This window comes from Erpetoichthys calabaricus, chromosome 18 (assembly GCF_900747795.2).
Source record: "Erpetoichthys calabaricus chromosome 18, fErpCal1.3, whole genome shotgun sequence".
NCBI classification, from domain to species: domain Eukaryota; kingdom Metazoa; phylum Chordata; class Cladistia; order Polypteriformes; family Polypteridae; genus Erpetoichthys; species Erpetoichthys calabaricus.
Window position 1 is genome coordinate 20,693,653 of NC_041411.2, and position 13,651 is coordinate 20,707,303.

Consider the following 13,651-nt stretch of genomic DNA (forward strand, 5'->3'; position numbering starts at 1 on the left):
GATTCCAGCTATTACACTAAACTGATTCAACTATTCAACAAACTATTTAAACTGATGACCATTGATTTCCCTGTAGATACTAGACAATTGTCCTTAAATATTCTTTACATAGTCCCAAGCCCCGATTAAATGGGGAGGGTTACATAAGGAAGGGCATCCGATGTAAAATTTTGCCAAATCAATATGCGGACAAAAAACAGTGTCCACTGTGGCAACCCCTAATGGGAGTAGCCGAAAGAAGAAGAGACTCCTAGATGGAAACCATAGTGCAGTTTAGAGTAACTCATTGGGTCTTCCATATATCAGTGTTCCTTTCAAAGTATTAGTTGAAGAGGAACTCTCAAGCTGTGATGGCTGGAATTACTGTGTTTTGCATTAAATGTCATATACTTTTAACATCTCCATTGTTGTTTTAATGCGAATTCCTATAAATTCCCATAAAGCAGAGATTTATTCAAGACTAGGAGCTGCACTGCTTCCTGGGACTGGCATCGGCACCCTGGGCTAGTATTGTTTATGTGGGAATGTTGTGAAAACATTTTTGAAATTTTTGGAATATGAACAAGGCAAAATAAAACTAGTCGGGCATTCTATTCAAAGAAGCGGGTTTCTTTTGCAATGCTATAGTAATAAACTTTAGAGCTAATTTATATTTTGATTGCAGTGTTGTATAATTGTAATTAATTGCAAGCTTTTTTGTTCCATTCACCTTGTTTCAGGGATCCTGAGCAATCATCTGTACTAAAGTACAAGAAAGAAGACCACATGGAGAAAAGCGCAGGTTGTTGCAAAGTCAGTTTTATTGAAAGGAATGTATTATAAGCTTATATTGGTGAACTAGAGAGCTGAATTATTTGTTCAAGCGCTTATTTTTTATTGTAGTTATTTGTATGATGTTCAGCATTTTTTTTCACTCATACACTTGGTTTCTATTTCATTTCATTGTCACTACATATTGAGAGCACTATGTGAATTGTACACTTTTTAAAATTTATTTACTGCAATTTTCAAAATAATTTTAAACCCATTTACTGGAGTGCGGTTTTGAAATTTTGTGGAAATATTGGGATCAGTGCTTTTAAAATAATTGGCCTTCCATTTAAAAATGTTTAGCTAACTGCAATAGCAGCAGATGAGTAACATTTAACAGTGTGATTAATTGTTTAAAATGTTTGTTGTTAATTTAATTGGAGTTTTGTCCTATAGTGCTGGGATAGCTTGCATCTCCTTCTGAATCTGAAACTGAATCAAAATATTCCAGTAATGAAAATGTGCATGAATTTTAAACTGTTTGTAGAGAAATACTTCAAGATTACATGCACATTTTAGTTTTTGTTACAGTGGAATAAGAAATTAATGTTATTTTTAAAAGTAGTATTTAGAATTAACTGCACTGTTTCCTGTAGTGTAGTTAAGTGGATTTATCAGCGATCATAGTCCTAAAACACTGTTGAGGTTCCACAAATTGATAGTGGCACCATTGAGGTTTTGTTTGTGTGTGTGTGGCAGATTTAGTTTATCACTTTTGTTTCTTGGAAATATAGTAAATGTTAAACTGAGATCAGATTTTGTTGCTAAATTTTACCATGACGTAAAATTGCAGTATCTTGCTCTGCATCTCCCCTGAACAATTCTAATTGTTTTATTCATATATTGTAACACTTGTGTCTTCAGGGGAGCTGCAAGACAGAATATTGACCGATTTATAAATTAAACCTTAATTAATAACGAGATGGATTCATACAGATGGCTTGCTTCCTATTCCACAAAAACTGGGTACTCTGCTAAAAAAACATTTTTGGTTCTTGACTTTTTAGGGTTTTAACTCCAGGTGCTTCCTTGTAATCCTTGTAATAGAAATACATCAAACTGTACTAACAAAGTTGGACATACTTTATATGAATCTCGCATCTTATGATGATAAAAATTTATTGTGAGATGAAGACAGAAAAATGTTAATATTAAAAAATACAATTTTAAATAGAACATGTTAACCCCATAATCAATATTTATTTTCTTTTTACAAACGTGTTTGTCATGTTGAAGTAGCAGCAAGTTTGGCAAAACACTTCCTTTGTGGTAACTTTGCATTTAAGTATAATTCTCTCTTCAATCTGACTTTTCCTTAATCTGATTTATCTTTTTTTTTTTTTTTTTTTTTTTTTTGTCACAAATTTGGTGTTTAATATTTAATGTGACACACCTTAGAAAGGCCCCCTTAGCCTTGTGATTCAGCACCAGCCTGCACAGCCACTGTCTCTTTCTCTCCTGCACCTTCTTATACACGCTGAGCCTCGTGCTGATAGTTTTGTACCTATGCGTTGTTTTTTTTTTTTTTTTTGCTATGTCATGCTTGTGCAGTGGCTTTATTTATCACTACGTATCTCTGTAATTTTGAACAGTGTCTCCAGGAATAGGTGGGAAAGCTTAAAGCAATTAAAGTAATGCAATATATAGCACTGTGCTGGTCTGCCTTGAAAGTAAGCCTTCTCAACACACAAGAGTGGCAAAGATGTGGGTTTCTCGCGTAACCCAAACATAGACTAATTAGTGACCTAATTGATTAATGATTTATTTTTTGCTGTGGAGTATTCAGGGATTAAAAGTTATTTAGGTGTTTGAGAGTATTTAAGTGACTTTTAGGAATGGTTTAGTTTTCATGAATGGTTTAGAATTGCAACAATGTATCACTGTTTTTATCTTCCTCTCTGCTTCACTAGGATGGTAAACTGGAAAGCTCTGGGAGTTTGTGTGGCACACTGTAGCATATTTCAGTGTGCCACATGTTCAGAAGAATATATAAATATGATGGATCAAATACCCACACATCAGACAGTCTGAATGTATTATCATCTTATGAGGAATCTTTTATCTGGATCACAATCATTTGTACTATTTTTTTTTTTTTTTTTTGTAGGTCAAGCTCTAATCATTTTATAGCATAAGTGTACCTCTTAAACTATGAATTAGCATTGACCTTGCCTTCATAAACATATATCTATCTATCCAGACTACTGAATATCGGCAAAATGTACCTTGTTTCATTGCAAAAAAAGCTGAATTCATTACTGCTGAAATAAAGCACACCTGTTGGGTGTGTGGCCACTTTTCATGCAAGAGGAGACTTCTGAAACTGTCGTATTTCTTCAATTTTCACTTGTCCCGTTGCTTTTTGCTCAAAAGAGCAAGTTCATTATTTTGTCTCTCTTCATGAGTTCTAATTTACATCTAGCTATGAAACTGCTAACCTTATCTGAAATCTTCTGAACTGTTTTTATGCTAGAAAATCCTTATCACACACTAAATTTTACCTTTTAGTATTTAAAACATTAATCAGTTGTTACCTTAATTGTTGAAAAAAATGTACAACTTTCAAGTTAGAAGAGTATGCATTTTTGAGTACAGTTGCCCTTTGCTGATTTTTATTCCTTCACTGTTACTTTTAAACATCATCATGGATAGTAAAATTCTGAATACTAAATTCTGCAAACTAAATATTCCGTGTTGCTAAAGCATCAGTCAGATGTGCCCTAAAAATTAATTTTTCTTCAAAATTAATGAGCTCTGCTTGGTACTGCAGTGAAAGTTATAGACTAGGTATGGAGTATGCTTAGAAATTTTTAGTTTTGGCCACATCTGCATTCATTGTTAGTTTGTTGCTGCACTAGTGTGTTCCATCTTTTTCCCCTCCTTTCTTGTATATTCTGTACACAACGTCTAACACCATTCATTATTCTCTTGTTTATGTATTAATGGAAAGCAATGTAACATTTGGCAAATAAAAATGAATTTTAATTCTGATAGGTAGCTTTTTGGTGACTCAGATAAAGTAACTTAATTTCTTTATATATTCTATTGCTGTGTTTTTTTTCTGTTTTGAAACATTTGATCTGTCATGTATAAAAATATATTGAGTGTACCTTGGCTTGTTAGATCAGAAAATCACAGAGAAATAAACTGTGAATAAAAAGAGACCTGCAGTAGCCGTTCACCTGAGTTTTGACACCCTTCGCTGTGTGCAAACCAAATTAATATACAGTTAGGTCCATAAATATTTGGACAGACAACTTTTTTCTAATTGTGGTTCTGTACATTGCCACAATGAATTTTAAATGAAACAACTCGGATGCAGTTGAAGTGCAGACTTTCAGCTTTAATTCAGTGGGGTGAACAAAACGGTTGCATAAAAATGTGAGGCAACTAAAGCATTTTTTAACACAATCCCTTCATTTCAGGGGCTCAAAAGTAATTGGACACTTGACTCAAAGGCTATTTCATGGGCAGGTGTGGGCAAGTCTGTCGTTATGTCATCAATTAAGCAGATAAAAGGCCTGGAGTTGATCTGAGGTGTGGTGCTTGCATGTGGAAGATTTTGCTGTGAACAGACAACATGCGGTCAAAGGAGCTCTCCATGCAGGTAAAAGAAGCCATCCTTAAGCTGCGAAAACAGAACAAACCCATCCAAGAAATTGCTACAATATTACAAGTGGCAAAATCTACAGTTTGGTACATCCTGAGACAGAAAGCAAGCACTGGTGAACTCAGCAACGCAGAAAGACCTGGACGTCCACGGAAGACAACAGTGGTGGATGATCGCAGAATCATTTCCATTTTGAAGAGATACCCCTTCACAACAGCCAACCAAGTGAACAACACTCTCCAGGGGGTAGGCGTTTCGATATCCAAGTCTACCATAAAGAGAAGACTGCATGAAAGTAAATACAGAGGGTGCACTGCAAGGTGCAAGCCACTCATAAGCCTCAAGAATAGAAAGGCTAGATTGGACTTTGCTAAAGAACATCTACAAAAGCCAGCACAGTTCTGGAAAAACATTCTTTGGACAGATGAAACCAAGATCAACCTCTACCAGAATGATGGCAAGAAAAAAGTATGGAGAAGGTGTGGAACAGCTCATTATCCAAAGCATACCACATCATCTGTAAAACACAGTGGAGGCAGTGTGATGGCTTGGGCGTGCATGGCTGCCAGTGGCACTGGGACACTAGTGTTTATTGATGATGTGACACAGGACAGAACCAGCCGAATGAATTCTGAGGTGTTCAGAGACATACTGTCTGCTCAAATCCAACTAAATGCAGTCAAATTGATTGGGCAGCGTTTCATGATACAGATGGAGAATGACCCAAAACATACAGCTAAAGCAACCCAGGAGTTTATTAAAGCAAAGAAGTGGAAAATTTTTGAATGGCCAAGTCAGTCAACTGATCTTAACACAATTGAGCATGCATTTCACTTGTTGAAGACTAAACTTCGGACAGAAAGGCCCGCAAATTAACAGCAACTGAAAGCCGCTGCAGTAAAGGCCTGGCAGAGCATTAAAAAGGAGGAAACCCAGCATCTGGTGATGTCCACGAGTTCAAGACTTCAGGCTGTCATTACCAGCAAAGGGTTTTCAACCAAGTATTAGAAATGAACATTTTATTTCCAGTTATTTAATTTGTCCAATTGCTTTTGAGCCCCAGAAATGAAATGATTGTGTTAAAAAAAAATGCTTTAGTTGCCTCACATTTCTATGCAATCGTTTTGTTCACCCCACTGAATTAAAGCTGAAAGTCTGCACTTCAACTGCATCTGAGTTGTTTTATTTAAAATTAATTGTGGTAATGTACAGAACCAAAATGAGAAAAAAGTTCTCTGTCCAAATATTTATGGACCTAACTGAATGTTATCTATAATATCAGTGAGTGGCTTAGCTTCTCTCATCTCATTTTAATTATGAGTGGAAAGTCCATAAGACTGGAAAATACAGTATTACCTTGATGGCACTATTTCATCCAGCTGGCAGCCATCAGTGAGGCGTTTTGTTTGTGTCTGTGTAATTCATAACCCCTCACCACAGCGAAGTCCTGTAGTCTTTGCCTCTTAGGACCCAGCAGCTGCCGTCCTCTTGTAGCTGGCAAAGGGTCATTAAAAATTCAGGCTGATACCCTGGGCTGCAGCTGCAGGTGGGGGTTTAGGCGGGGGAGGTTGCTATTAGGCACTGGGTGTGTTGTAACACTTGGTCTCTTGAAACCCAAGTGTGAGTACTTATTTCCTGTATACCAAACCTCCGCTTTCACTTGTGAAGGCCAGCTTGGCCTCTTTGTGGTTCGCATCTGAGACTGAAGTGGGTTCATACTGAAGGTGGTTGGGATGGTATGTTAGAGAAGCGCAATTTGGCATTTTCTGATGTAAACCCCTGGGCGAGCATTGCATGCACTCACACACACAAAGGCACACAAAGACAGAGAGGCGAGAGAGAGAGAGAGAAGGAGGTCCTGAGGGGAGTTGGCATCCTTGCTGGTCTTTGAGAGCTCTTTTCAGGAAGGCCCCTAGCTGAACCTCAGCCTGTGTCACATGCCAGATGACCCTGAAAGAGGTCACTTCGAAGAACAATGAGCAGGGCATTGTGTTCCTGCATCCATTGGCACCAGAAGCTGCATTCAGAATGCTTTTACCATGAGGTTTCTCTTAACAGCCGCTCTCCGTGCTACCTCCCAAGCCCCCCCCTTTTTTTTTTTTTTTTTTTAAATCTGTTATGTATGATGGAGTATGTTCTTTTTCAGAATATTAAAGTATCTGAAGCAGAGTGTATTTAGATAGTTTATCACTTATTGGCATGATGAATTTAATTGGAGAATTCATTTACATATTATTAATGTGTACTTATTAGCAACTTAATCATAACTGCATGATTTTGTGGTTTAATAATTATACATTCACAGTCCAATTGCAGATCCAGAAAATGAGTATTGATTAAAGGGTTCTTAAGTACATCCTCATTTTATGTAGTGTATTTTACCAAGCCATAAGGAACTTTTAGAAGGCCCAGGGGAGTACAATGCCAGATCACTTTGCATCCGTGCATAGGAAGAAAAAAGGCAAAAAAAAAATTGGCTGATCAGTCACGACTTGTTTTTGGTTACTGAGAGGAATCCTGCTTACCTAGCTGTGTGCCCCACAATAATGTCAGACCACTATCGGCCAGGAATGTAAGGCCTGAAACTTAAAGCCAAACATTCCTATATCCCTCCACTTGGGATTGGTCAGGAGTTAGAAAGGGAACTGCTCTTTGAGTCATGGCTTCTCAATTTCCCTAACCCACTACAGAACTAACCTGTTGTCAGTTTCTGAGTTGCCTGCTTACTACTTTTGATTATTGCATTAGTGGATCAGTACTGTTTTGGTACTTGTCAAATGAAATGAGGTTAGTGTAAAAGGCTCACCATGTTTCTGTAATGGCTTACTGAAGTTCAGCTCTTGGTAGGGTGCTAGGGCTATTGAGTAGCCACTTAAGGAAAAGATTTTTTTTTTTTTGTATTTATTGTTGTAGAGCATCTTGCACCTCATACTGTATAAAAGAATGTAGCTTTTCTTAAGGAATGAATCTCAAAATACCAAAGTTGCTAGGTTATTCCCCATTCCCCACTTACTGTGCACCCTAAACAAATTGGTTAACATGTATGTGCTTGAACTGTTAAGAAAAAAATGGTCAATTATACATGTATATGTAGTTTTTAAGTGCCTTAGGGTGATATTTAACATAAAAAGGTGCTATTCACATTGAAAATTGCTACATTGCATTGTCACTGGGGCACCTATTATTGCCAAAGTACTTGCATGTGTCGATATAGTAATAGTACAAATGAGAATAGACATTAATTAAGGAAACATTTACATAAAGTAAGTATTCCCTCAGTTCTCTGTACGTAGTTGTATATTACAGGCAATGAGTTTACATATTTATGTTTAGTATGTGCAGTTTTTATTAAAGCATTCAGGAATGTCCTTTGTACCATATATGTAAATATCCATAATGACTGTATGTGTGTCTGTAAGATGGTGAAAAGCCTTCACTATAGGACTGCTATAGTTAGAGGAGAGTAAGGAATACAAATACACATTCAAATAGATGTTTTTGGTTTAAAACCAGTCAGTGGGCCCTATCATTAATCCTCAGTGATGTTCTTGATATAGAACCTTTCACCATAAGTAGTATTTGAAAGTACCACAGTTAATCAGTACATGTCAGTTTATAGATCTAAAGGATTTTTTTCCCCCATAGACGAATAACATGAAAGTGCAGGCATCGGGTGATGGCAATGCATGGTTCTTTTATGGATATCCTTTCTTTTTTTCTTCCATCTCCCCTGGAAACTCCCTTCACACACTTTTCAATTCAGAAATTAGGAATTCCCCTTTTACTATATAGTGTAATTGAATTTTATTACAAAGGCCTTCTCAGTGCCATTTTTTTCCACTTTAATAGTAATACTGTGTTGCTAAACTACTCATCCAAGTCCTTATTTTTACATTTCTTATTTTATAAGGACTTGTAGATTTGATGTCTACACTGGTTGTTTTAACACCATCTCATAACAAATTAATCCTAAAATGTATTTCTTCATTTAACTGTGGGCCCTTGCTAGACCAGATGTCAGGTGCTGTGTTCTTGCTTTATTATACTGGATATGCCACCAGTGTTTGAGAGAAGTGAGAAAACTGATTTGTTTGACACAGCAGAAGCATGGATTTTTTTTTTTTAAGGAGAACATTATTGAAGCCATTTTGGAAAGAAGAGTCCTAGAAAATTACGGTGTGACAGTGAGTGGGTGAAGGAAAAAAAACAAAAACAACAAAGACCCACCCTGAACATTTTCAGGAAAGCACTCTACCGAGTGCACCACAAAGTTCTTGGCTTTGCTCCTGTAACACTTTGGTAAACTCTTGACCCCTTGCCATTTTCAGCTGCTTCTACCATCAGAGAGTCAGAGTAAGGGCAGCACAGCTGCTCGGCGCCAAACTGGGGTGGGTGAGGAAGGGAGGGGTTGGGGAGTCTTGTGGGACACCCCTGCCAGCTGCCAGAGCTGTTAGAGGAAAAGGGGAGGGTAGAGAAGGGTAACATAAAAAAAAAAAAATCGCGCAAGACCTGCAGATTTTGTATCCTTTATTCTCTAGCATACTAACTGAATACAAACGTCAGATAGACATAGACCCTTGCTTCTGAATATGTGATAATATGCAGACATGCTTGTTAATGCACTATATTCTTTTGCTTTATAAAGTATCATTGTTTGTGAGGTAAATATGCATATTTGCATGTGATGTGCAATCTTTTGTGAAAGAACTGTGTGAAAGATTTTCTATGGAACCTTGTGTGCTAGCAATTATGCCAATAGCCAAATTTAGCAAGCTCTTCCCAGTGTAGCAATTGGGCACAATTATCCAAAACATTCAGATATATCATCCTAATTCTTTTAATTAGATTAACTTTACTTATGTGACGACAACTTTTGCACAAACAAAGGTGCATAATAGATAAACTGGTACACTAAACAAACTGAAACAACCCCAATCCCACTCTACTTGCTTTAGTGCTTGAATCCATGAAAAGATCTGCATATGTTCAGATAGATGGTGTATTATATATACATTATACTGTGTGTATAGATAAACCATTTTTTAAAATGATAAGTTATCTAGTTAAAGGGTCTAATGTCTTTAATAGTTTAATATGTAAGCAATTTAGGTATTGCACAGAATTAGAGGTGGCACTTGAACATTTATTGTATTTTGGCTGTTATATTTAAAATCCACTATATTTAAGTTCAGAAACGTGATAGGTGTGTGTATGTGTATTTGCTTGTGAGTACTTCTGTATATAACTTTTATGTCATACAAGTAATTCTGCATATATCAGCTCTATGGGTAACGGTGTAGTAATGTTCAGCACAGTACACAATTATAATAATATACTATGACTAAACATAAACTTTAACTTGCAGGTGGACAGATAAATATCAATAATTTGTGTTGTGATAGAAGCCAGCCATTGTGTGCTGAACTCCTTTCAAAAGGAGTAAATGGGCTATCACTTTCAAGGTGTACCACACCTTAGTAGCTCCTGCATTCCCATGCTGAAATGCTGTGGTGGGAGTTTCCATTTAAGTGGGGACTGCTCTTTATCATTATGGTGATGCCCTTTTTCTGTAGCAACCTTTTGCCATTTGGATACATCCTTCAGAATATATGAACATACACATATTCAAAAATGTATTTCTGATTTTGGCTAAGGAGCTCACAGTGCTTAATAATAAAAGTAGTATTCAGACTGTGTGTATGCTTTGCAAAATGTTTGAATGTTGTTCTAATCTAATATGTAATGTGTATAATGTGTATAGTCTCTCTGCATCTGTTCTTGTTTGTTATACAAAATCTATGCAAATACATACAGTGCATAGAGCCCTCATATATGTATACTGAGTGGTGTACTCTGTGTAGATAAACAAGCACATTTATAATTTTGTTATTTCACCATTATCTAGAGTTGAAAAATGTTGTCTCAACCTGCAATAAACACCATTTACACACTTTTAGAAGCATAGTTGAAGAAAGATTGTCAATTGACAGACCCATGGGATACTGAAATTATTTTTAAAAAAATATGATGTATTCAACTGTCCAGCACACTAAGATGTAAACATACCCTTCCATTTCAGTATGAACCAGCTAGTCTGCACCTCCTGTACATATAGCATGACACTGTAAGGTTTTCTTTTCTCAGTGTTTCATATTCTGTTATTGAGTCATTTATTCTTAATCATTGTTAATAAGCAGTGTACACACAAGCTTTGTGAGTTATGAGCTTTTACATTATGAGCCACCATTTAGCACTTGGCTCATTCATAACAGCACATACTGTATAGTCTATGCTGAAATGTATACACTGTTAATTGCGAATTGGTCTATACAATGTTTACACTTGGTTCAGAAGTAAACATTTATTAAATTAACTAACAGATATGTGATGTACCTAATTTGCACGCATTTGCAAAATAAGACATTGCTAAAAAATTGAGAAAGTTATGAATTTGTGTGTGGTGTTTGTTTTTTTTTTTTTGTTTTGTTTTTTTTGCGCCACCCAACAGTGTCTCAGTATTGTATGCACTGTAAAGGCTGATATTTTTTTCTTTGTTCTAAACAGAAGCTTGTTCTGGGGTGGGAGGTTGGGAGCATGTGCTGATCGTGCGTTCCTGCACTCACTACATGATAAACCACGTGGATTGGGACCAGAGAGCAACAGGTGACACTTTTTGTTTTGGGGTATGTTAGATTTGTCAACCACAGTCACTGGTGTTTGTCACTGCATCATGCTGTCTGATGGAGCTGGCACTTTACAAAGAGTTAAAAGCTGCCATGTGGTCAGCCTCAGTCTCAACCCTATTCTTTTTCCATTCTGTTTTAATATATAAAACACAAGACATCTGATAAGCTTCTTGTCTTGTTTGTGAAGTTCAAAACACATGAGGTCCTTATTTTTTGATCAGATCTTCTGAGTGAGAATTTGATTTTTTTTCCAATTTCAAATAGTATTAGACATAATACTATTTGTGGGGTTGGATTTTTTCTAGTTTCTCGAAGTCTATGTGCTAATAGTGAAGTAAAAGCGATTCTAACTTTCTATTTACAGAGGTACAACATATATATATATATATAAATATAAATATATATATAAATATAAATATAAAATAAGCTGTTCTATAAGCCTTGAAGACTGACAAGTGACTTCAGCATAACATGTCGTGTGTGTTTTTTTTTTTTTTTTTTTTTTTTTTTTTAACTTAATCTGTTTCTTTTTCAATGTAATTTAAAAGGCCCGTCTGTTTCAGTATGTTGTACTATATACATGTATCACCAAATTGCTATAAGGCAGCAAGGGAAAGGGGGAGCCAAACAGTTTTTTCTCCAGGAAAATCTTGGGTAAACTATCTCTTGCAACTTGAGATTTCCATTAATGTGTCCTCAATCCATCTGCTCTGGTTTTTATCCCTGTCTCTTGCAGGCTGTTGTTTTCCAAGCTCTATGTATATTTCTCTGCATTATAAACATTTCTAAACCTTTTGAATTTAAAATAAAAATCAAATAGTGTGTCACTAATGTGACAAGTACACCCGTGTGTGGGCACGTATTTTAAGAAGTCGGGACAAGACAAGCAATTTAATGAGGGGTTTTCAGTACCTTGAAGGTCCTGGAGTTTGTTTCTATTTGGTAGGCCTTTACTTTTTCCAGAAATGCACACACGTGGTGGTATAAATATTCAAATAGTCCATTGGGATGAATAAAAGATCTGGTGACCCAGTAATCTCTGCTGTGGAGCAGATGATGCACACTGTACATGCGTGGGAGTAATTTCCAAAGATTGGATCTCCTCATTACAATGAGATTGTATTCCTGGAGGAAATTGACATTTATTTAAATCAGTTAATCCCCAGTCTGTGTTTACAACCATATTGCTGTTATCTGGAAATAATTCTGTATCTGGGTGACTGTTGTGTGAGACAGAAGTAGCAGTAATATTGTCTAAACAAGAAGCAACACCTTACCACTCTTGCCATGATAAAGAAGAATGTATACTACATTACTTAATTTTATTCAGTAGAAAACACAAACCAGCTTACCTGATACACTACTTAACTATGTTTCCATATCATTTGTTCAGTGACTCAACCAATTGCAGATTTTTTGTTGGCTTCTAGTTTGATTTACTAATCCATGTTTTTTGAAAAGTGATCCAAATGCAGTGCTCAGTGTTTCCTGTTGCCAGTCTTTAACCTGTGCAACTACAATGTGGTGTGGTGGCTATTGGTATGAAACACATGTGGTTTTAGGACTAATGGTGGTAAGAAGGGTAATACTCAATAACTTAATGTGCTTTGAGTTTAAATACACACTAGAGTCTTAGGGGAAAAAAAAAACTCATAGATGGCATGGTGGTGCAGTGAATTCTGGTTCATTGTTTCTCAGCGATGTGGGTGCTGGTTCTCACCCTTCCAAATGGGTCATGTACAAGTAATTGAGCTTCCTCACACTTTTCAAGATACCTACATGTTAGGTTAACAGATACAAATTAACTGATCAGCATGAGCAAGTGTACCCTGTACTGACCTGGCATTCCACCTAGTGTGGTTATCTTGTGCCTGCTGCTTTTTGGGTAGGCTCCATACTACCCTGTAATGGAATTAGCAGATTAAGAAAATGTGGGATTCATTCATATTTTAAAAACTGGCATGCTGTCCTGAATTAGTTCTTGACTTGCACCTGATATTGCCAACTCTTTCCCCTTGTGACTCTAAATTGGGTTAAGCAGGCTTGATGATGGATGGGCGGGTATTGTGGTGGTCTTCATATATGTGATTTAAATATAAATTTTATTTACCTATTACCTGTCTTCTCATTGATCAAAGGCAAGATAAGATACTGCACAATTTGTAAGCCTAATGAATAAAGATTATATTTTTGATACAGCAAGTGCTCATCTGATTTGCCAAAAACACAGCAGGGGCAGTTGGGTCCTTCATGGTATTACAATATGTGACAGGTGCTTGAATCCTTTTTTTATACACTGCTGTTCATATTAAACATAATAAAAGTAGTTTTAAAATTTTGTTTACCGTTCTTCGTAGGCAACAGCCTTGGTACATGTTTTGTAAACAATTTATAGTGCTATTCTATTCATATTTATTCTGCTCAGGTCCTCCTACTCCTGCACTGAAGTAAGAGGGTTCAGAAAATGGATGGATAGATGATTATGCTTTGTGTACTTTCACACTTTATTGCCTTACAACCTTGGTTTGCTTGTGAACATCAACAG